The 23817-nt window shown below is 49.4% G+C and overlaps 11 non-coding genes and 4 pseudogenes across 11 annotated transcripts; all 15 read right to left on the reverse strand.

Moving 5' to 3' along the window:
- Positions 1–3063: 3063 nt before the first annotated feature.
- On the reverse strand, positions 3064–3178 carry LOC139619119 (U5 spliceosomal RNA). Its single transcript, XR_011690126.1, has one exon. It is a non-coding gene; the product is annotated as a U5 spliceosomal RNA (small nuclear RNA).
- A 387-nt stretch (positions 3179–3565) lies between these two features.
- LOC139619824 (U2 spliceosomal RNA) lies at positions 3566–3768 on the reverse strand (annotated as a pseudogene).
- A 5010-nt stretch (positions 3769–8778) lies between these two features.
- LOC139618761 (U2 spliceosomal RNA) lies at positions 8779–8857 on the reverse strand (annotated as a pseudogene).
- A 164-nt stretch (positions 8858–9021) lies between these two features.
- Positions 9022–9136, reverse strand: LOC139619120 (U5 spliceosomal RNA). The gene has a single exon (XR_011690127.1). It is a non-coding gene; the product is annotated as a U5 spliceosomal RNA (small nuclear RNA).
- A 391-nt stretch (positions 9137–9527) lies between these two features.
- LOC139619800 (U2 spliceosomal RNA) lies at positions 9528–9702 on the reverse strand (annotated as a pseudogene).
- Positions 9703–15454: 5752 nt separating this feature from the next.
- LOC139619121 (U5 spliceosomal RNA) lies at positions 15455–15569 on the reverse strand. The gene has a single exon (XR_011690128.1). It is a non-coding gene; the product is annotated as a U5 spliceosomal RNA (small nuclear RNA).
- A 387-nt stretch (positions 15570–15956) lies between these two features.
- Positions 15957–16148, reverse strand: LOC139619402 (U2 spliceosomal RNA). The gene has a single exon (XR_011690399.1). It is a non-coding gene; the product is annotated as a U2 spliceosomal RNA (small nuclear RNA).
- A 164-nt stretch (positions 16149–16312) lies between these two features.
- Positions 16313–16427, reverse strand: LOC139619122 (U5 spliceosomal RNA). The gene has a single exon (XR_011690129.1). It is a non-coding gene; the product is annotated as a U5 spliceosomal RNA (small nuclear RNA).
- A 407-nt stretch (positions 16428–16834) lies between these two features.
- LOC139619398 (U2 spliceosomal RNA) lies at positions 16835–17026 on the reverse strand. The gene has a single exon (XR_011690395.1). It is a non-coding gene; the product is annotated as a U2 spliceosomal RNA (small nuclear RNA).
- A 164-nt stretch (positions 17027–17190) lies between these two features.
- LOC139619123 (U5 spliceosomal RNA) lies at positions 17191–17305 on the reverse strand. The gene has a single exon (XR_011690130.1). It is a non-coding gene; the product is annotated as a U5 spliceosomal RNA (small nuclear RNA).
- Positions 17306–17696: 391 nt separating this feature from the next.
- Positions 17697–17888, reverse strand: LOC139619495 (U2 spliceosomal RNA). The gene has a single exon (XR_011690488.1). It is a non-coding gene; the product is annotated as a U2 spliceosomal RNA (small nuclear RNA).
- A 164-nt stretch (positions 17889–18052) lies between these two features.
- Positions 18053–18167, reverse strand: LOC139619126 (U5 spliceosomal RNA). The gene has a single exon (XR_011690132.1). It is a non-coding gene; the product is annotated as a U5 spliceosomal RNA (small nuclear RNA).
- Positions 18168–18558: 391 nt separating this feature from the next.
- Positions 18559–18750, reverse strand: LOC139619496 (U2 spliceosomal RNA). The gene has a single exon (XR_011690489.1). It is a non-coding gene; the product is annotated as a U2 spliceosomal RNA (small nuclear RNA).
- Positions 18751–18914: 164 nt separating this feature from the next.
- LOC139619127 (U5 spliceosomal RNA) lies at positions 18915–19029 on the reverse strand. The gene has a single exon (XR_011690133.1). It is a non-coding gene; the product is annotated as a U5 spliceosomal RNA (small nuclear RNA).
- A 387-nt stretch (positions 19030–19416) lies between these two features.
- Positions 19417–19627, reverse strand: LOC139619815 (U2 spliceosomal RNA; annotated as a pseudogene).
- Positions 19628–23817: the final 4190 nt, after the last annotated feature.

Raw genomic sequence — 23817 nt, forward strand, 5'->3', positions numbered from 1 at the left:
TACTAACAATTTTCTTAAAAAAATACCTGGTGCACTTCTCACCCTCCTCTATTTCCCGTTCCCTGCTCCTTAAAATGACACCCTTGCTTTTAATTTCAGCTAAAACCGACATCTCTGATTTGATTTCTGTAATTTCTTCATTAAAATCCATTCCATTTTGGTTGAGGTTAAAATAGCGCTGTAGTCGCTTCTGCAGTCCCATCATGCGTCTGTTCTCCTTGCCCTTTCTTTTTTTGCCTGCCTGTCTGAAAAAAGTCTGGGTCTTTCCCTTCACCATCTCCCACCAGTGTGCTCGTGTATCGTACATGTCTTGAAGGGTCTGCCACTCTCGGTACTGCTCCCTGTACTGCTGAACTAGATGTTGATCTTCAAGCAGGGAGCAGTTGAGTTTCCACAGACCACTTCCAAAAGTCACACCTGAAGAGAGTGAAAGGGTGCAGGAGAGCATCAGGTGGTCAGAAAAGAAAACAGGGGTCAATCTAGCATCGGTCGGCGGGCAGTCCCGTGTGAAAATAAAATCTATGCGAGAGGCTCTGGTGCCATCACCACTGAACCAGGTGAAGCCCTCCTCTCTGGGATGCATGGTTTTAAAACAGTCTTGTAGTTTAAAATCCCTGCATATGCCCTGTAATAAAACCGATGTTTTGTCAATTTTAAAATCTTCCCCTGTTCTTTTTCTATCTTTTCGACTTAAAATACAGTTAAAATCACCTCCTAAAACTAATGGCACTCTCCCTAGCATGTGGGACTGCAGGTCTTCTAAAAGGTCATACCTGTCATTTTTGTCGTTAAAGCCATAAATATTGAGAAGGTTAAAATCCTGTCCCATAAAGGTCAAGTGTGCTAAAAGTGCCCTACCGTCTCTCACCACAGTGCTACCCTTCACCAGAACCTGAGGGTTTTTTATTAAAATGGCCACTCCATCGTTCTTATTTTGGTTTGATCCGCTCCATATCGATGTCTGTGGCCACATCTCCTCCCACTGTCGGTAGTGTTTTAAAAACGGTATGCCACATTCCTGCATTAAAAACACATCTGACTTTGTAGAATTAAGAAAGGATAAAACACTCTGGGCTCTAACTCTCGACTTCACACTTCTCACATTGATGGTTGAGAAGGTGAGTGTCATGAGTATGATTAAAAACAACAGGTATGAAATTTTAAAAACACTAAATAGAGGTTTAAGATGCTAAAATATCTTTTTTTTTTTTAAAAAAAAAAGGCAGTTAGACTATTTCTTGTGAACGGGGCTCCTCCTTCACTTCAACAGGTGATGAAGGAGGGAGTTGAGCTCCATTCCCCCGTCGGACTCTGGGGGTTGGCCTTTGACGCAAGGCTGCATTTAGCTTGGAGTCCTTAGGGGTTGATTGTAGAGCTACTGTCAGGAAAGAGACTTCATTTGGTGAATTGGAGGGGAAGACTCTGGGCTCCTCCACAGATGAACTGTCTGAGAGAGTCCCAACTCTTCCCCTCTTCTCTGAGGCTACAGGAGACTCAGAGGACAATTCCGATGCAAGTCTCTTTGTTTGCTGGGCATCGGGGAGGGGGGCATCCTCACTATTTTCAGGTGGTTGAAAATCTTCCATTTCTGAACTAGCTCCGCCCACTTCCTGCATCTCCCCATCCTCCTCTCCACTCTCCATTGATGGGGCTGTTGCAGGCCCCTCCCCCTCTCCCGCCTCACATGATCCCTCCTCTCCAATCACAGTATCTGGCGGGAGATTTGAATTTTCCTGCCCAGCCTCTTCAACCTGCTCTTTTTCTTTTTGTCCTCCATTTTGTTCATTGGCTTTTGCTGCCTTTAGTTTGTTGGCAAACGATTTGGGGCAAGCTCTGAAGAGATGATTTGTTTCTCCACAAAGGTTGCACTTCCTGCCATTGGTGCACTCCTCAAAAGTGTGCCCAATTTCTCTACACTTTCCACAAAAGGTTTTTGTGCACGCTTCTACCAGGTGCCCATGCTCACCGCACTTGCGGCAGAGCTTGGGCTGACCTTGGTAGTGGATGTAGCCCCTGTTTTCACCCAGAACTATCATTGACGGCAGATGTTTCAGGCCTTGGAAGCCCTGGGGGTCCTGCCATTGTTGAATGGGGACCCTCCAAGCGCAATTCCAGATGCCGTCCTCATCTCTCACTTTGGTAGCCTGGCCTTTAACAGTGCAGTATCTCCCCAGCCATATACAAATGTCTTCTGCATTCACTGTCTCATTAAACATTCTGACAATGACTGTTTTCAATGCATTATCAGTCAGTTTTTCAACAACAAATGCAGAAAACTGGGGTTTCACAGACTCAAATCTTGTCCAAAATTCTCTCAAGATAGCCGCAGACTGGAAGCTTACATCAAAACCTGTATTTAATGGTAGTGTCAAAATACAATTCAAATCGTTTGCTGTGAATTTCAAAGCCTGTTGGATTAGCTTCCTGGAGAAATCTAGCCTTGACATCTCCAGGAGCTTTCCATCCTTTTCTTTAAACTTAAAACGGACGCTGTGGTGCCTCCGCATGTTGGCATGGGTGGCCGACATGGTGGAGGCACCACAAGCTAAAAGGATCTAAAATCAGTAAAAAACTTACAATGGACAAAAAAAACAATGAACAATAAATAAGTAAATACAATTAAAAATATAAAAAGGAAAAAAATCTAAAAACGTACTTACCTTTTCAAGTTTTGGCCTGGACAAGGTGTTGAATCCGGCAGAGCGCAGGTAAGAGATTCTCTGGGCCAATGAATTCCTATTTGTTTAAGATATGCAACTACAGAAAAGTTGCACAACTTTAAACAAGGAATGTAGACAATTTCCTCCCAAGAGCTGGTTTAACTCAGAGCCACAACAGGCAAGAATTTAACCATCAAAAGGAGGCGACCGCAGTCTTAGCCAAAAGGCCGAGAAGCGATGGGCCCAAAGTGTCTGGCGTTCCAGCCAGGCTCTTGGCACAAATCTCGCTGGTCGCGGTTGGCTGCTTTTGACATGAGCGGAGCAATGGCTGCTTTTCACCACCTCCGCCCACCTCCCCATTCCTGACCTCGACAGCTGTTTGACTTTTCACAAACTCAAAGGGCTCAGCCATACGGCAGAGCCTGCCAAAAATAGCTTAAACTCATTGGTGTTCCTCTCCACGGAAGTCTTTAGTAAAAGGCGAAAGACTTGTGCGTGATGAAGAGAAACCAGAGTCAGTACAGGCCTCTCCTCAAGAGCGGCCGAGGACCCCATTGGTCCCAGTCACCGCCCTCACGGTAGCCTTCTCTTAGCTTGCCAAATCCCCGCCCCCTCCCCATGTTGTCACGGGCTCTAGCCAATCGGGCTGTGGAGAAAAGTGTCTGGGCCTCAACATGCAATCCCCACAAATTTCTCAAGTTATCAGGCGCTTGCAGGCCCCCGGGGACCAAAATACAGGGAAAATGCGGGGTTGATTGGAGGCTAGCAGCCCTTCCAGGGCGCGTGAGGGATATCAGCTGTGGGGCAGGTTGACTCACCTTCCTCCAGCCACTGCCAGAGGGGCATTTGAAACTGTACGTTTGCGTCATTGCTTGCTTGCTTGCTTGCTTTTCCACACGGCCAGAGAAGGGTGCACCGTTCCCGGCGGCACTGCAATGCCAGGTCGATGCGTGGAGTGAACGGGGCAAGCCCCTTTTTCAGCTCCCAGTTCTAAAAATCCGTTTAATATGTTTGTCCTCGGGTAGAGGACATATCAGATATTAAACTGATAAGAACAGATTTTTTTTTTTTTTTTTTTTATTTCAGTTCCTCACTCCAAAACAAATGTCACAAAACAAAGAAAACAGTTTACATATGAGGTCCAAAAATCCAAAACACAATTGACCCACTCCATCCATTTTGTTCAAACAAAACAAACCAAGCCAAACAAAAGTTTACCTTAAACATCCTACCCCCCCCCCCCCCCTATTTCAATCCCACAGACCAAAACCCCCCTTCCACCTCTCTAAAGCAGCATGCATTCCCCACTTCAGGATGTCCCTCTCAATTCTCCTCTTCAAGTCTGCTTTTACTCTGCTCACCACCCCATCCACTCTACTGCATCTGTTGTTCTTAATTAGGTCCTGTCTAGCCACCCACAAGCCTCTCTTTACCATGCTAATTACTAGCCAAACAGCTAATTTTGCCCAACCCAGTCCTGTTCCCACCCCCCTCTCAACCATTTCCCATGATAGTTGGAACCCAAAGACTCCCTTCCGTAGCCACAGCTCCACCCTTTCCCATACTACCCTAGAAAAGGGACAGTCCCACATTACATGCCTAATTGTCTCCTCTACCGAGCACCCAATCCTAGGACACACCGGAGACCTTGCCAACCCATGCCGGTACATGATGTCTTGTACTGGCAAACACTTATGGAGGCACAACCAGTTCAGGTCCTTAAGGCCATTATCAAGCCCATGAGGCTGAATCCCCCTCCAAACACTTGGCAATATTCCTGGGACCGGAGGTGCAATGACCCTTTGCTTAACCTCTTTGTAGAGGGCCCTGTGATTAAGTTGCAGGGCTGGTGCAGAAGCCTCCGGGTGCGCCCGCAGCCACCTGGCTGCATGGCGGTAGTGCCATGGTTGCTGCTCTACCCGGGGAGCCAAGTTGTCCCAAACCAAAAGCTGCCTTGCTTGGTAGGCAAAAAAGAGGCGCAAAAAATAGCCAGAGGGGTGAACCACTGGGCCAGCTAATTCCCTACACATAAAAGAAACGAAAATGCAGTCCAACTTCAGTGGCAGATGTGGCACATCTCTCCCCCCTTCCTCAACCCCTGCCAACATGCGGGCCCTCGCAACATACTCATATCTCCCCCCCCAAATAAAACCAAATACGTGACGCATGAGAGGCCTCCTCATACTGACTGGTAGTGGATATATGTAAGCCAGGTACAGGAGAGAAGGCAAAACATCCACCTTGAGAACAAGTACCTTCCCTACAAACGTCAGGCACCTACTCTTCCAGAGAGAAATCTTCCTCTGGACCGCCTCCAGACGCCTCGTCCAGTTCACTGTGGCACCATGAGGCGACTCAAAACTTACCCCTAGGACCTTCAGAGGCCCAGAGCAGAGAGACAGACCCCCTGGTACATCCGTCCTTTCTCTCCACCTCCCAAAGAACTTAACCGAGGACTTTGCACAATTAAGGCTTGATCCAGCCACCCGGCTGAAGTCACTAAAAATCTGCAATGAACGGATAAGGCACTCATCCCTGTCCAGCAGCAATGTAGTGTCATCAGCATACTGAGACAGCTTGACTCGCAGACCCCCACTGCCAGGCACAAAAAAACCTCTCACTCCAGGATCAGCCCGAATGGCAGCTGCCAATGGCTCCATGTAAAGCACATAGAGCAGCGGTGAGAGCGGGCAACCCTGTCTCACCCCAGAGTACAAACTAAAAGCCTCCCCCAGGTGCCCATTAACCAAAACCCTGCTCCCCGCACCCCTATACAATGTGCGCAGCCACCCTACAAAAACCTGACCGAAACCTAGCCTTTCCAGTACACTAAACATAAAACCCCAATGTACTCTGTCAAAGGCCTTTGCTTGATCAAGACCGACCAGCATAAGCGGCAGATGCCTATCCTCAGCCCAAGCCACAGCATCCCGTAAGAGTTGCAGGTTCCATCTTACTGAGCGCCCTGGCACTGCACATGTCTGGTCCACATGGACCACATGTGGCAGGGCCACGCTTAACCGGTCTGCCAGAACCTTAGCCAGGAGCTTATAGTCTACGCACAGCATGGACAGCGGTCGCCAGTTATCCATATCAGCGCGATCCCCTTTCTTAAACAGAAGGGAGATAACTCCAGTCGCCATAGACCTCCCCATTTTCCCCGTACAGAGCACCTCAGTCAACACCTCCAACAATACTGGCCCAAGTATGTCCCAAAACTTAACATAGAACTCTACCGGCAACCCATCAATGCCTGGCACCTTGCGCCTGTTCATCCTACAGAGAGCACCTTCAAGCTCTTTGAGGGTCAGTGGGGCCTCCAAAGCCCGCACTATGTTCCCTGGCACCTGCTGGTTCAGCAAATCCAGGAACACCCCTCCCCCTCCTATGTCTACCGCTCGCTCCGTGAAAACATCACGGAAATGATCTGTAGCGACACACACCATCTCGCAGGTGTCCACCACAACCCTGCCCTGTTTATTCCTAACTCCTGACACCAGCTGCTTCGCCCTATCAGCCCGTATGGAGCCAAAAAAAGCAGCCGAACATGTCTCTGACTGTTCAATGAACTGCAGACGTGACCGCACCAGGTATGCGCGGGCCCTACCCTCAAAAATATGTCTCAGACTTGCTTTCAAGGATGCGCAAACTTGATGGTCTACAGCACCTTTACAGTTACTCCTAGCATACTCGAGTTCAAGGCGGTGCTGGAGATGGACCACCTCCCTCTTTGCCATTCCAGCCTTTCTCTGACAATAACTTAAACAAAATATCTTCATCCTCTCCTTAGCCACCTCCCACCACTCTAACAACCCCTGGCACAGCGGTTTGAGTCCCATAAGACCCTTAAAAAACCAAAGAAACTGTTGACTAAACAAGTCCTCCTCCAGCACACTAATATTTAAGCGCCAAAACCCAGGCCCGAAGACTGGCAAATCCAAACTCACCGTAAACAGCAAACCATCATGATCCGAAAAGCAAACCGGGAGCACCCTTCCTGCAACCAACTTCAAGGTCTTAACAAAAAATACATAATCTAAACGCTTAAAGATCCCCTGCGAATTACGCCAAGTGGGACCATCCATGAGTGGCCTGACCACCCTCGCCCCATCGACCAAACCAAAACTATTCAAAAGATTAGAAATGTACAGGTCGCTGGCATCACCCCCCTTTCCTAACTCTACATTAAAATCACCCCCTATGATGACCTGCCTGTTGGTGACAAGGTGCGGCTCCAGCATCCCAAACATTTCTTTCCGCTCTGCTGAGGATTGTGGTCCATAGACCACAATGATTCTCAGCGTGTTTGTTCCCCAGGAGATGTCCGCACCCATTATTCTCCCCTGGACAATAACAAAAACACCCTCCACTTTAATCTCCTTAAAACCAAACAAAATCCCAACTCCTGTAGAGTGAACACCCCCTATGCTCCAGACTGAGTCCCCTCTGGTCCATTCCCTTCTAAAACACCCAACATCCCCCATATCCCGTAAGTGGACTTCCTGCAACAAACAAAAAGCTACACGCAAAGAGCTAACAAATTCGAAAACGATCCTTCTTTTAACAGTGTTCCTCATTCCCCTCACATTCAGAGAAAGAACATCAAAGGAGAACATTTTAAATTACAGATGCTTACACTCAAACAAAAACAAAAAGAAAACAAAACAGTCCCCCCCCCTACTGTGAATACAGATCATCTCCTTCACTATCCATCTGGTCCGCCCAGGAAAAGGGAACAGCATTTGGTGAGGATGAAGGCCTTTTTGGTCCCTCGTATGCGTCCTCACTCAAAGGAGACGACAATAGGAGCAAACCGGGAGAAAGCTCAAAATCAAGCTCCAACCCAGCTGGTGGCTCCTCACCCAAAACCCCTGAGACATGCTCCAACCCCTGACCTGTATCTATTGCATCCCGCCCCCGGGCCCCTCCTCTAACCGTTTCCCCCCCCTGTTGTATTCCATCAGCCCTACCCACATCAACCCCCACCTCTGCGGCCTGCCCCCTCCCCTCTCCCTCCCTCTCCCTCTTTGACCTTTTACTCTTCACCACCTGCTCACACTCCCCCTTTTCAATCGAGAGACCCTCCTCCAACACCTTCAAACCTCTTCGTGCTCCTTGCTTTGGCTCGGTGGGAGCGGCACCAGTGGGGACCGCGTCCGTAATCCCCGAGGGCACCTGGTCCACACTGACTTCTCCAGCAACACTGGCAAGTCCCTGCACCTTGGATACAGAGTCCACTCTACTCCCAGAAGGGCCTGGAAGCTGATCCGCTTGCTGTGGATCAATTGACGTATTGCCCATTGGCACGAAAGTCCCTCCAAAGTCTTGAGCCTTACCCTGCCCTCCAGTGGCCCCAGCTACTTCTGCAAAGGTTCTCCTACGGCCAGGACAGCTCCGATAGAGGTGATCAAGTCCACCACATCCATGACAGGCCTTCAGTGCAGTGCAGTCTTTAGCCTCGTGTCCCCCCTGACCACAGAAACGGCAGCAGACCCCAGTGCATCCTGCCTCCGTGTGGCCAGACTGCCTACACTGCCGACAGAAAGACGGTTGCCTCGAATAGAACAAATAGCCACGGTCCCCACCGAGACTAAAAAAGGCGGGTGGATGTCTGAGACCACCAGGCCCTTCTGGCTCAGGCTTGAGCAACACCTGGAACTGCCGTCTGCCAGTCCAAAACCCCATTGGATCATTAACATATCTTGCTGCTGACACCACTTCTCCATACCGGCCCAGGAAATCAGCCAAGGCAAGATCAGTCACAAACGGGTTAAACATGTGAACTGTGATCTGCCTGAAATTAGGTCTGTCCAAACTCAAAATCTTGTAGCAGGCAAGGGGCCTTACCCCAGCTCCAGCCGAACAATTTTCAGACACCTTTCTGTACACCTCCTCATTCCTCAGGGTGACATCAAAAGCTTTTTCCTGTTGGTTCCATTGAATGCACAAGACATCCTCCACCGTCAAAAGAAGCTGGCCCATGATGACCCTCTTGCAGAACCACGATCTTGAAACAGCATCTTCTTCTGTCACGATTGCCTGGAAACGAAGCGTGAACCTCAACCCAACCTTAGGGATAACCTGCACAGGAGAGGCCATACTGGCCATCGCTTCCATAGAAGTGTCGCCCAGATCAAAAAAGAAAAATCTCTCCACGAATACTACACTTGATCTTAGCCAAAAGGCCGAGAAGCGATGGGCCCAAAGTGTCTGGCGTTCCAGCCAGGCTCTTGGCACAAATCTCGCTGGTCGCGGTTGGCTGCTTTTGACATGAGCGGAGCAATGGCTGCTTTTCACCACCTCCGCCCACCTCCCCATTCCTGACCTCGACAGCTGTTTGACTTTTCACAAACTCAAAGGGCTCAGCCATACGGCAGAGCCTGCCAAAAATAGCTTAAACTCATTGGTGTTCCTCTCCACGGAAGTCTTTAGTAAAAGGCGAAAGACTTGTGCGTGATGAAGAGAAACCAGAGTCAGTACAGGCCTCTCCTCAAGAGCGGCCGAGGACCCCATTGGTCCCAGTCACCGCCCTCACGGTAGCCTTCTCTTAGCTTGCCAAATCCCCGCCCCCTCCCCATGTTGTCACGGGCTCTAGCCAATCGGGCTGTGGAGAAAAGTGTCTGGGCCTCAACATGCAATCCCCACAAATTTCTCAAGTTATCAGGCGCTTGCAGGCCCCCGGGGACCAAAATACAGGGAAAATGCGGGGTTGATTGGAGGCTAGCAGCCCTTCCAGGGCGCGTGAGGGATATCAGCTGTGGGGCAGGTTGACTCACCTTCCTCCAGCCACTGCCAGAGGGGCATTTGAAACTGTACGTTTGCGTCATTGTTTGCTTGCTTGCTTGCTTGCTTTTCCACACGGCCAGAGAAGGGTGCACCGTTCCCGGCGGCACTGCAATGCCAGGTCGATGCGTGGAGTGAACGGAGCAAGCCCCTTTTTCAGCTCCCAGTTCTAAAAATCCGTTTAATATGTTTGTCCTCGGGTAGAGGACATATCAGATATTAAACTGATAAGAACAGATTTTTTCTTTCGAAAAGATTTATTGACACTCATTTCAAGTTTTTTCAAAGAAGGTTTACATCTTGAGATACAAAGGGTACATTATAATCACAACAATATGATAAATAGTTGTAAAACCATTGTTTGTTTGTTTGTTTTTTTTTAAAACATTAAAAACAAATATTTCAAGGGGTTTTACATGTTGTCAAACATAAAATCCATCTCACAAATGAAAACCATGGAGTGTCCCAAATCTTTAAAAAGGGAGTGCATTGGTTTAAAACTTCTCTTCTTTCTAATTTTGTGCAGGAGCAGAGTGAGTCCCTACCCAGGGTCACTCATTCCGCTCCCCCAAACATTTGGTCTCTCGGGATCCTGTCGTGGTGCTCAGAGGAGATCCTCACCCTGTTGCTCCTTCCCACCTGCCTCACCCGGAGAGCCAGGCCGCCGCTGCTTTGACCTTTTCATGTGTGGCTCCGGCTCCTTCGTCCGAATGGGCACAGAGGCGATGCTTCTTTGTGGCTGTGTCCTAGGCCTGCCGCCTACAGCCATCCGGATCACAGCCACGGGGGGGATCTGCATGTGCTTCCTTACCAGCAAGTTTCTGGAGGTCCATATGGCGTCTTTGATGGCGGCTAGGGTGAGCCACATCTGGGCAAAGTCATCTTTCTTCAGTGTTTTTTGGCTCACCCCATACAGCACCAGTTGTGCTGTAAGGACCTCCCTTGCTGGCAAGTACGGGAATTGCAAGGAGCCGGCCATTGCCCACTGGTCTACGGCAGCGCTGCACTCCCAGAGCAAATGCCTCACCGACTCTGGCGCGCCACAACCGGGTCGGGGGCAGGTTGAGCGTGTTGACATGCCCCGGGAGTGCATGACGGACCTGACTGGGAGAATCTCATGAGCCACCATCCATGACAGGTCCCGGAGTCTGTTTGGAAGAGCGGAATGGTTCACGTTGCGCCAAACTGTTGAGGGCTCGCCAAATGGGAGCCCGCGCACTGGACTCACTGGCTCCTGCTCCTGCACAACAGAGATCAGAGAACGGTGGTTGGTTAAAATATGCAGCTCCTCCTGCTCCAGTTTAAAATGTTTTAAAAACGTCGGGATAAAAGCATAGGCTGGTGGCAGGCTAAAAGACACGGGTACTTTAAGATCTGTAGGTAAAATCTTCAATCGTCTGAGGTACGATCCCATCCAGAAACGTGTCATGGCTGTAGTTTTGGGGTTTCCGGATGGGTCTGTGGCTTGTTTGAGGTGTAGTGCGGTGTATCGGCTTCCTAAAAACAAGTACAGGTCAGGCACTCCTTTTCCTCCTTTCTCTTTTGGCCTTTTCATGACCTCCCTCCTCAGTCTCTCCCACTTGGAGCCCCACAGGAAATAAAAGATGGCTCGCTCCAGATCTAAAAGCACTCTCCTAGGTGGGATAAAAACAGAACTGATGAGTAAAAGCAAAGGTAAAATCACCGCTTTGATGATTAAAACCTTTCCTTCAATAGTCAGTCCTCTAAGTCCCCAATATCCTAGTCTTTGTTTTACTTTCCCTACCACGTCTGGCCAATTTGTTGTTCCTTCTCCCTCCCTGTCAAATTTGATCCCCAGTATTTTTTGGTCAGTCTGGGTCACAGTCAAAGGGAGTCCTGTCATCTCAGTCGCTGTCCACGGTCCATAAAATTGGGCTTGGGTCTTGTTTTTGTTCAACTTTGACCCAGAAGCCTGTCCAAACCAGTCAGTCAAGTCCAGCGTCCTGTTGACGGATAAAAGGTCGGTGCATAAAATGTTCACGTCGTCCATGTATAAAATACACTTGGTGTCCAGTCCCCCGCTCCCCGGTACTCCCAACCCATTGATTCGTTGATCCCTTCTCAAGATCTGTGCCAGCGGTTCTATACATGTTATGTATAGGAGGGCAGATAACGGACAACCCTGACGGACACCGCAGTTAATATCGACTGCTTTTGTCAAATGCCCGTTAATCACAAATTTGCTGGTAATGTCCCGATACAGCAATCCCACCCAAGCTAGAAACCTTTCTGGGAACCCCATTTTTTGCAGTACCTTGAAAAGGTACTGGTGCGAGACCCGATCGAAGGCTTTCTCAAAATCTAAATTTAGGACTACTAGCCGGATGTTTCTGTCTCTCGCGTAACAGATGGTGTCTCGGATCAGTACCAGGCTGTCGGTGATCTTCCTCCCTGGGATGGCACAGCCTTGATCCGGGTGAATCACCCCCTTTAAAAACAAGGACATACGTGAGGCTAAAAGTTTGCTAAAAAGTTTACAATCAAGGTTTAAAAGTGCGATAGGTCTCCAGTTCATCAGGTCGGTCTTGTCTTTGTTTTTGTGCAGTAGAGTCACTATCCCTACTCTAAAACTGTCAGGAAGTCGGTCTAGGTGCTCAAAGTCTTTAAAAACATCGATCAAATCAGGTGCTAAAATGTCCCAAAAGGTCAAATAAAATTCCAAGGGAAGTCCATCCTGTCCTGGGGACTTCCCTTTTTTAAAACTTGACAAACATTTATTTAACTCTAGAATGGTAAAATCTTGGGTTAAAAGCACACTGTCTTTTACTTTTTTATCGATGGATTTTAAAACTTCATTCATGGTGTCTATTCTAATGGGCTTTTCTTTATACAATTCTACGTAAAAATTTTCCACAATCTGTTTAATTTCTTCGATATTCTCTGTTATGCACCCGTTTTCCTTTTTTAGTTTTAAAATGGTCCCCCCTTTACTAACAATTTTCTTAAAAAAATACCTGGTGCACTTCTCACCCTCCTCTATTTCCCGTTCCCTGCTCCTTAAAATGACACCCTTGCTTTTAATTTCAGCTAAAACCGACATCTCTGATTTGATTTCTGTAATTTCTTCATTAAAATCCATTCCATTTTGGTTGAGGTTAAAATAGCGCTGTAGTCGCTTCTGCAGTCCCATCATGCGTCTGTTCTCCTTGCCCTTTCTTTTTTTGCCTGCCTGTCTGAAAAAAGTCTGGGTCTTTCCCTTCACCATCTCCCACCAGTGTGCTCGTGTATCGTACATGTCTTGAAGGGTCTGCCACTCTCGGTACTGCTCCCTGTACTGCTGAACTAGATGTTGATCTTCAAGCAGGGAGCAGTTGAGTTTCCACAGACCACTTCCAAAAGTCACACCTGAAGAGAGTGAAAGGGTGCAGGAGAGCATCAGGTGGTCAGAAAAGAAAACAGGGGTCAATCTAGCATCGGTTGGCGGGCAGTCCCGTGTGAAAATAAAATCTATGCGAGAGGCTCTGGTGCCATCACCACTGAACCAGGTGAAGCCCTCCTCTCTGGGATGCATGGTTTTAAAACAGTCTTGTAGTTTAAAATCCCTGCATATGCCCTGTAATAAAACCGATGTTTTGTCAATTTTAAAATCTTCCCCTGTTCTTTTTCTATCTTTTCGACTTAAAATACAGTTAAAATCACCTCCTAAAACTAATGGCACTCTCCCTAGCATGTGGGACTGCAGGTCTTCTAAAAGGTCATACCTGTCATTTTTGTCGTTAAAGCCATAAATATTGAGAAGGTTAAAATCCTGTCCCATAAAGGTCAAGTGTGCTAAAAGTGCCCTACCGTCTCTCACCACAGTGCTACCCTTCACCAGAACCTGAGGGTTTTTTATTAAAATGGCCACTCCATCGTTCTTATTTTGGTTTGATCCGCTCCATATCGATGTCTGTGGCCACATCTCCTCCCACTGTCGGTAGTGTTTTAAAAACGGTATGCCAAATTCCTGCATTAAAAACACATCTGACTTTGTAGAATTAAGAAAGGATAAAACACTCTGGGCTCTAACTCTCGACTTCACACTTCTCACATTGATGGTTGAGAAGGTGAGTGTCATGAGTATGATTAAAAACAACAGGTATGAAATTTTAAAAACACTAAATAGAGGTTTAAGATGCTAAAATATCTTTTTTTTTTTAAAAAAAAAAGGCAGTTAGACTATTTCTTGTGAACGGGGCTCCTCCTTCACTTCAACAGGTGATGAAGGAGGGAGTTGAGCTCCATTCCCCCGTCGGACTCTGGGGGTTGGCCTTTGACGCAAGGCTGCATTTAGCTTGGAGTCCTTAGGGGTTGATTGTAGAGCTACTGTCAGGAAAGAGACTTCATTTGGTGAATTGGAGGGGAAGACTCTGGGCTCCTCCACAGATGAACTGTCTGAGAGAGTCCCAACTCTTCCCCTCTTCTCTGAGGCTACAGGAGACTCAGAGGACAATTCCGATGCAAGTCTCTTTGTTTGCTGGGCATCGGGGAGGGGGGCATCCTCACTATTTTCAGGTGGTTGAAAATCTTCCATTTCTGAACTAGCTCCGCCCACTTCCTGCATCTCCCCATCCTCCTCTCCACTCTCCATTGATGGGGCTGTTGCAGGCCCCTCCCCCTCTCCCGCCTCACATGATCCCTCCTCTCCAATCACAGTATCTGGCGGGAGATTTGAATTTTCCTGCCCAGCCTCTTCAACCTGCTCTTTTTCTTTTTGTCCTCCATTTTGTTCATTGGCTTTTGCTGCCTTTAGTTTGTTGGCAAACGATTTGGGGCAAGCTCTGAAGAGATGATTTGTTTCTCCACAAAGGTTGCACTTCCTGCCATTGGTGCACTCCTCAAAAGTGTGCCCAATTTCTCTACACTTTCCACAAAAGGTTTTTGTGCACGCTTCTACCAGGTGCCCATGCTCACCGCACTTGCGGCAGAGCTTGGGCTGACCTTGGTAGTGGATGTAGCCCCTGTTTTCACCCAGAACTATCATTGACGGCAGATGTTTCAGGCCTTGGAAGCCCTGGGGGTCCTGCCATTGTTGAATGGGGACCCTCCAAGCGCAATTCCAGATGCCGTCCTCATCTCTCACTTTGGTAGCCTGGCCTTTAACAGTGCAGTATCTCCCCAGCCATATACAAATGTCTTCTGCATTCACTGTCTCATTAAACATTCTGACAATGACTGTTTTCAATGCATTATCAGTCAGTTTTTCAACAACAAATGCAGAAAACTGGGGTTTCACAGACTCAAATCTTGTCCAAAATTCTCTCAAGATAGCCGCAGACTGGAAGCTTACATCAAAACCTGTATTTAATGGTAGTGTCAAAATACAATTCAAATCGTTTGCTGTGAATTTCAAAGCCTGTTGGATTAGCTTCCTGGAGAAATCTAGCCTTGACATCTCCAGGAGCTTTCCATCCTTTTCTTTAAACTTAAAACGGACGCTGTGGTGCCTCCGCATGTTGGCATGGGTGGCCGACATGGTGGAGGCACCACAAGCTAAAAGGATCTAAAATCAGTAAAAAACTTACAATGGACAAAAAAAACAATGAACAATAAATAAGTAAATACAATTAAAAATATAAAAAGGAAAAAAATCTAAAAACGTACTTACCTTTTCAAGTTTTGGCCTGGACAAGGTGTTGAATCCGGCAGAGCGCAGGTAAGAGATTCTCTGGGCCAATGAATTCCTATTTGTTTAAGATATGCAACTACAGAAAAGTTGCACAACTTTAAACAAGGAATGTAGACAATTTCCTCCCAAGAGCTGGTTTAACTCAGAGCCACAACAGGCAAGAATTTAACCATCAAAAGGAGGCGACCGCAGTCTTAGCCAAAAGGCCGAGAAGCGATGGGCCCAAAGTGTCTGGCGTTCCAGCCAGGCTCTTGGCACAAATCTCGCTGGTCGCGGTTGGCTGCTTTTGACATGAGCGGAGCAATGGCTGCTTTTCACCACCTCCGCCCACCTCCCCATTCCTGACCTCGACAGCTGTTTGACTTTTCACAAACTCAAAGGGCTCAGCCATACGGCAGAGCCTGCCAAAAATAGCTTAAACTCATTGGTGTTCCTCTCCACGGAAGTCTTTAGTAAAAGGCGAAAGACTTGTGCGTGATGAAGAGAAACCAGAGTCAGTACAGGCCTCTCCTCAAGAGCGGCCGAGGACCCCATTGGTCCCAGTCACCGCCCTCACGGTAGCCTTCTCTTAGCTTGCCAAATCCCCGCCCCCTCCCCATGTTGTCACGGGCTCTAGCCAATCGGGCTGTGGAGAAAAGTGTCTGGGCCTCAACATGCAATCCCCACAAATTTCTCAAGTTATCAGGCGCTTGCAGGCCCCCGGGGACCAAAATACAGGGAAAATGCGGGGTTGATTGGAGGCTAGCAGCCCTTCCAGGGCGCGTGAGGGATATCAGCTGTGGGGCAGGTTGACTCACCTTCCTCCAGCCACTGCCAGAGGGGCATTTGAAACTGTACGTTTGCGTCATTGCTTGCTTGCTTGCTTGCTTTTCCACACGGCCAGAGAAGGGTGCACCGTTCCCGGCGGCACTGCAATGCCAGGTCGATGCGTGGAGTGAACGGGGCAAGCCCCTTTTTCAGCTCCCAGTTCTAAAAATCCGTATAATATGTTTGTCCTCGGGTAGAGGACATATCAGATATTAAACTGATAAGAACAGATACTACACTTGATCTTAGCCAAAAGGCCGAGAAGCGATGGGCCCAAAGTGTCTGGCGTTCCAGCCAGGCTCTTGGCACAAATCTCGCTGGTCGCGGTTGGCTGCTTTTGACATGAGCGGAGCAATGGCTGCTTTTCACCACCTCCGCCCACCTCCCCATTCCTGACCTCGACAGCTGTTTGACTTTTCACAAACTCAAAGGGCTCAGCCATACGGCAGAGCCTGCCAAAAATAGCTTAAACTCATTGGTGTTCCTCTCCACGGAAGTCTTTAGTAAAAGGCGAAAGACTTGTGCGTGATGAAGAGAAACCAGAGTCAGTACAGGCCTCTCCTCAAGAGCGGCCGAGGACCCCATTGGTCCCAGTCACCGCCCTCACGGTAGCCTTCTCTTAGCTTGCCAAATCCCCGCCCCCTCCCCATGTTGTCACGGGCTCTAGCCAATCGGGCTGTGGAGAAAAGTGTCTGGGCCTCAACATGCAATCCCCACAAATTTCTCAAGTTATCAGGCGCTTGCAGGCCCCCGGGGACCAAAATACAGGGAAAATGCGGGGTTGATTGGAGGCTAGCAGCCCTTCCAGGGCGCGTGAGGGATATCAGCTGTGGGGCAGGTTGACTCACCTTCCTCCAGCCACTGCCAGAGGGGCATTTGAAACTGTACGTTTGCGTCATTGTTTGCTTGCTTGCTTGCTTGCTTGCTTGCTTGCTTGCTTTTCCACACGGCCAGAGAAGGGTGCACCGTTCCCGGCGGCACTGCAATGCCAGGTCGATGCGTGGAGTGAACGGAGCAAGCTCCTTTTTCAGCTCCCAGTTCTAAAAATCCGTTTAATATGTTTGTCCTCGGGTAGAGGACATATCAGATATTAAACTGATAAGAACAGATACTACACTTGATCTTAGCCAAAAGGCCGAGAAGCGATGGGCCCAAAGTGTCTGGCGTTCCAGCCAGGCTCTTGGCACAAATCTCGCTGGTCGCGGTTGGCTGCTTTTGACATGAGCGGAGCAATGGCTGCTTTTCACCACCTCCGCCCACCTCCCCATTCCTGACCTCGACAGCTGTTTGACTTTTCACAAACTCAAAGGGCTCAGCCATACGGCAGAGCCTGCCAAAAATAGCTTAAACTCATTGGTGTTCCTCTCCACGGAAGTCTTTAGTAAAAGGCGAAAGACTTGTGCGTGATGAAGAGAAACCAGAGTCAGTACAGGCCTCTCCTCAAGAGCGGCCGAGGACCCCATTGGTCCCAGTCACCGCCCTCACGGTAGCCTTCTCTTAGCTTGCCAAATCCCCGCCCCCTCCCCATGTTGTCACGGGCTCTAGCCAATCGGGCTGTGGAGAAAAGTGTCTGGGCCTCAACATGCAATCCCCACAAATTTCTCAAGTTATCAGGCGCTTGCAGGCCCCCGGGGACCAAAATACAGGGAAAATGCGGGGTTGATTGGAGGCTAGCAGCCCTTCCAGGGCGCGTGAGGGATATCAGCTGTGGGGCAGGTTGACTCACCTTCCTCCAGCCACTGCCAGAGGGGCATTTGAAACTGTACGTTTGCGTCATTGTTTGCTTGCTTGCTTGCTTGCTTTTCCACACGGCCAGAGAAGGGTGCACCGTTCCCGGCGGCACTGCAATGCCAGGTCGATGCGTGGAGTGAACGGAGCAAGCCCCTTTTTCAGCTCCCAGTTCTAAAAATCCGTTTAATATGTTTGTCCTCGGGTAGAGGACATATCAGATATTAAACTGATAAGAACAGATACTACACTTGATCTTAGCCAAAAGGCCGAGAAGCGATGGGCCCAAAGTGTCTGGCGTTCCAGCCAGGCTCTTGGCACAAATCTCGCTGGTCGCGGTTGGCTGCTTTTGACATGAGCGGAGCAATGGCTGCTTTTCACCACCTCCGCCCACCTCCCCATTCCTGACCTCGACAGCTGTTTGACTTTTCACAAACTCAAAGGGCTCAGCCATACGGCAGAGCCTGCCAAAAATAGCTTAAACTCATTGGTGTTCCTCTCCACGGAAGTCTTTAGTAAAAGGCGAAAGACTTGTGCGTGATGAAGAGAAACCAGAGTCAGTACAGGCCTCTCCTCAAGAGCGGCCGAGGACCCCATTGGTCCCAGTCACCGCCCTCACGGTAGCCTTCTCTTAGCTTGCCAAATCCCCGCCCCCTCCCCATGTTGTCACGGGCTCTAGCCAATCGGGCTGTGGAGAAAAGTGTCTGGGCCTCAACATGCAATCCCCACAAATTTCTCAAGTTATCAGGCGCTTGCAGGCCCCCGGGGACCAAAATACAGGGAAAATGCGGGGTTGATTGGAGGCTAGCAGCCCTTCCAGGGCGCGTGAGGGATATCAGCTGTGGGGCAGGTTGACTCACCTTCCTCCAGCCACTGCCAGAGGGGCATTTGAAACTGTACGTTTGCGTCATTGTTTGCTTGCTTGCTTGCTTGCTTTTCCACACGGCCAGAGAAGGGTGCACCGTTCCCGGCGGCACTGCAATGCCAGGTCGATGCGTGGAGTGAACGGAGCAAGCCCCTTTTTCAGCTCCCAGTTCTAAAAATCCGTTTAATATGTTTGTCCTCGGGTAGAGGACATATCAGATATTAAACTGATAAGAACAGATACTACACTTGATCTTAGCCAAAAGGCCGAGAAGCGATGGGCCCAAAGTGTCTGGCGTTCCAGCCAGGCTCTTGGCACAAATCTCGCTGGTCGCGGTTGGCTGCTTTTGACATGAGCGGAGCAATGGCTGCTTTTCACCACCTCCGCCCACCTCCCCATTCCTGACCTCGACAGCTGTTTGACTTTTCACAAACTCAAAGGGCTCAGCCATACGGCAGAGCCTGCCAAAAATAGCTTAAACTCATTGGTGTTCCTCTCCACGGAAGTCTTTAGTAAAAGGCGAAAGACTTGTGCGTGATGAAGAGAAACCAGAGTCAGTACAGTCCTCTCCTCAAGAGCGGCCGAGGACCCCATTGGTCCCAGTCACCGCCCTCACGGTAGCCTTCTCTTAGCTTGCCAAATCCCCGCCCCCTCCCCATGTTGTCACGGGCTCTAGCCAATCGGGCTGTGGAGAAAAGTGTCTGGGCCTCAACATGCAATCCCCACAAATTTCTCAAGTTATCAGGCGCTTGCAGGCCCCCGGGGACCAAAATACAGGGAAAATGCGGGGTTGATTGGAGGCTAGCAGCCCTTCCAGGGCGCGTGAGGGATATCAGCTGTGGGGCAGGTTGACTCACCTTCCTCCAGCCACTGCCAGAGGGGCATTTGAAACTGTACGTTTGCGTCATTGCTTGCTTGCTTGCTTGCTTTTCCACACGGCCAGAGAAGGGTGCACCGTTCCCGGCGGCACTGCAATGCCGGGTCGATGCGTGGAGTGAACGGAGCAAGCCCCTTTTTCAGCTCCCAGTTCTAAAAATCCGTTTAATATCTTTGTCCTCGGGTAGAGGACATATCAGATATTAAACTGATAAGAACAGATTTTTTTTTTTTTTTTTTTTTTTTTTTTATTTCAGTTCCTCACTCCAAAACAAATGTCACAAAACAAAGAAAACAGTTTACATATGAGGTCCAAAAATCCAAAACACAATTGACCCACTCCATCCATTTTGTTCAAACAAAACAAACCAAGCCAAACAAAAGTTTACCTTAAACATCCTACCCCCCGCCCCCCCCCCCCCCCCCCTATTTCAATCCCACAGACCAAAACCCCCCTTCCACCTCTCTAAAGCAGCATGCATTCCCCACTTCAGGATGTCCCTCTCAATTCTCCTCTTCAAGTCTGCTTTTACTCTGCTCACCACCCCATCCACTCTACTGCATCTGTTGTTCTTAATTAGGTCCTGTCTAGCCACCCACAAGCCTCTCTTTACCATGCTAATTACTAGCCAAACAGCTAATTTTGCCCAACCCAGTCCTGTTCCCACCCCCCTCTCAACCATTTCCCATGATAGTTGGAACCCAAAGACTCCCTTCCGTAGCCACAGCTCCACCCTTTCCCATACTACCCTAGAAAAGGGACAGTCCCACATTACATGCCTAATTGTCTCCTCTACCGAGCACCCAATCCTAGGACACACCGGAGACCTTGCCAACCCATGCCGGTACATGATGTCTTGTACTGGCAAACACTTATGGAGGCACAACCAGTTCAGGTCCTTAAGGCCATTATCAAGCCCATGAGGCTGAATCCCCCTCCAAACACTTGGCAATATTCCTGGGACCGGAGGTGCAATGACCCTTTGCTTAACCTCTTTGTAGAGGGCCCTGTGATTAAGTTGCAGGGCTGGTGCAGAAGCCTCCGGGTGCGCCCGCAGCCACCTGGCTGCATGGCGGTAGTGCCATGGTTGCTGCTCTACCCGGGGAGCCAAGTTGTCCCAAACCAAAAGCTGCCTTGCTTGGTAGGCAAAAAAGAGGCGCAAAAAATAGCCAGAGGGGTGAACCACTGGGCCAGCTAATTCCCTACACATAAAAGAAACGAAAATGCAGTCCAACTTCAGTGGCAGATGTGGCACATCTCTCCCCCCTTCCTCAACCCCTGCCAACATGCGGGCCCTCGCAACATACTCATATCTCCCCCCCCAAATAAAACCGAATACGTGACGCATGAGAGGCCTCCTCATACTGACTGGTAGTGGATATATGTAAGCCAGGTACAGGAGAGAAGGCAAAACATCCACCTTGAGAACAAGTACCTTCCCTACAAACGTCAGGCACCTACTCTTCCAGAGAGAAATCTTCCTCTGGACCGCCTCCAGACGCCTCGTCCAGTTCACTGTGGCACCATGAGGCGACTCAAAACTTACCCCTAGGACCTTCAGAGGCCCAGAGCAGAGAGACAGACCCCCTGGTACATCCGTCCTTTCTCTCCACCTCCCAAAGAACTTAACCGAGGACTTTGCACAATTAAGGCTTGATCCAGCCACCCGGCTGAAGTCACTAAAAATCTGCAATGAACGGATAAGGCACTCATCCCTGTCCAGCAGCAATGTAGTGTCATCAGCATACTGAGACAGCTTGACTCGCAGACCCCCACTGCCAGGCACAAAAAAACCTCTCACTCCAGGATCAGCCCGAATGGCAGCTGCCAATGGCTCCATGTAAAGCGCATAGAGCAGCGGTGAGAGCGGGCAACCCTGTCTCACCCCAGAGTACAAACTAAAAGCCTCCCCCAGGTGCCCATTAACCAAAACCCTGCTCCCCGCACCCCTATACAATGTGCGCAGCCACCCTACAAAAACCTGACCGAAACCTAGCCTTTCCAGTACACTAAACATAAAACCCCAATGTACTCTGTCAAAGGCCTTTGCTTGATCAAGACCGACCAGCATAAGCGGCAGATGCCTATCCTCAGCCCAAGCCACAGCATCCCGTAAGAGTTGCAGGTTCCATCTTACTGAGCGCCCTGGCACTGCACATGTCTGGTCCACATGGACCACATGTGGCAGGGCCACGCTTAACCGGTCTGCCAGAACCTTAGCCAGGAGCTTATAGTCTACGCACAGCATGGACAGCGGTCGCCAGTTATCCATATCAGCGCGATCCCCTTTCTTAAACAGAAGGGAGATAACTCCAGTCGCCATAGACCTCCCCATTTTCCCCGTACAGAGCACCTCAGTCAACACCTCCAACAATACTGGCCCAAGTATGTCCCAAAACTTAACATAGAACTCTACCGGCAACCCATCAATGCCTGGCACCTTGCGCCTGTTCATCCTACAGAGAGCACCTTCAAGCTCTTTGAGGGTCAGTGGGGCCTCCAAAGCCCGCACTATGTTCCCTGGCACCTGCTGGTTCAGCAAATCCAGGAACACCCCTCCCCCTCCTATGTCTACCGCTCGCTCCGTGAAAACATCACGGAAATGATCTGTAGCGACACACACCATCTCGCAGGTGTCCACCACAACCCTGCCCTGTTTATTCCTAACTCCTGACACCAGCTGCTTCGCCCTATCAGCCCGTATGGAGCCAAAAAAAGCAGCCGAACATGTCTCTGACTGTTCAATGAACTGCAGACGTGACCGCACCAGGTATGCGCGGGCCCTACCCTCAAAAATATGTCTCAGACTTGCTTTCAAGGATGCGCAAACTTGATGGTCTACAGCACCTTTACAGTTACCCCTAGCATACTCGAGTTCAAGGCGGTGCTGGAGATGGACCACCTCCCTCTTTGCCATTCCAGCCTTTCTCTGACAATAACTTAAACAAAATATCTTCATCCTCTCCTTAGCCACCTCCCACCACTCTAACAACCCCTGGCACAGCGGTTTGAGTCCCATAAGACCCTTAAAAAACCAAAGAAACTGTTGACTAAACAAGTCCTCCTCCAGCACACTAATATTTAAGCGCCAAAACCCAGGCCCGAAGACTGGCAAATCCAAACTCACCGTAAACAGCAAACCATCATGATCCGAAAAGCAAACCGGGAGCACCCTTCCTGCAACCAACTTCAAGGTCTTAACAAAAAATACATAATCTAAACGCTTAAAGATCCCCTGCGAATTACGCCAAGTGGGACCATCCATGAGTGGCCTGACCACCCTCGCCCCATCGACCAAACCAAAACTATTCAAAAGATTAGAAATGTACAGGTCGCTGGCATCACCCCCCTTTCCTAACTCTACATTAAAATCACCCCCTATGATGACCTGCCTGTTGGTGACAAGGTGCGGCTCCAGCATCCCAAACATTTCTTTCCGCTCTGCTGAGGATTGTGGTCCATAGACCACAATGATTCTCAGCGTGTTTGTTCCCCAGGAGATGTCCGCACCCATTATTCTCCCCTGGACAATAACAAAAACACCCTCCACTTTAATCTCCTTAAAACCAAACAAAATCCCAACTCCTGTAGAGTGAACACCCCCTATGCTCCAGACTGAGTCCCCTCTGGTCCATTCCCTTCTAAAACACCCAACATCCCCCATATCCCGTAAGTGGACTTCCTGCAACAAACAAAAAGCTACACGCAAAGAGCTAACAAATTCGAAAACGATCCTTCTTTTAACAGTGTTCCTCATTCCCCTCACATTCAGAGAAAGAACATCAAAGGAGAACATTTTAAATTACAGATGCTTACACTCAAACAAAAACAAAAAGAAAACAAAACAGTCCCCCCCCCTACTGTGAATACAGATCATCTCCTTCACTATCCATCTGGTCCGCCCAGGAAAAGGGAACAGCATTTGGTGAGGATGAAGGCCTTTTTGGTCCCTCGTATGCGTCCTCACTCAAAGGAGACGACAATAGGAGCAAACCGGGAGAAAGCTCAAAATCAAGCTCCAACCCAGCTGGTGGCTCCTCACCCAAAACCCCTGAGACATGCTCCAACCCCTGACCTGTATCTATTGCATCCCGCCCCCGGGCCCCTCCTCTAACCGTTTCCCCCCCCTGTTGTATTCCATCAGCCCTACCCACATCAACCCCCACCTCTGCGGCCTGCCCCCTCCCCTCTCCCTCCCTCTCCCTCTTTGACCTTTTACTCTTCACCACCTGCTCACACTCCCCCTTTTCAATCGAGAGACCCTCCTCCAACACCTTCAAACCTCTTCGTGCTCCTTGCTTTGGCTCGGTGGGAGCGGCACCAGTGGGGACCGCGTCCGTAATCCCCGAGGGCACCTGGTCCACACTGACTTCTCCAGCAACACTGGCAAGTCCCTGCACCTTGGATACAGAGTCCACTCTACTCCCAGAAGGGCCTGGAAGCTGATCCGCTTGCTGTGGATCAATTG

Source organism: Trachinotus anak, unplaced genomic scaffold, assembly GCF_046630095.1.
Source record: "Trachinotus anak isolate AG129_WGS33_773 ecotype Australia unplaced genomic scaffold, CSIRO_AGI_Tana_v1 ptg000003l, whole genome shotgun sequence".
Lineage (NCBI taxonomy): Eukaryota > Metazoa > Chordata > Actinopteri > Carangiformes > Carangidae > Trachinotus > Trachinotus anak.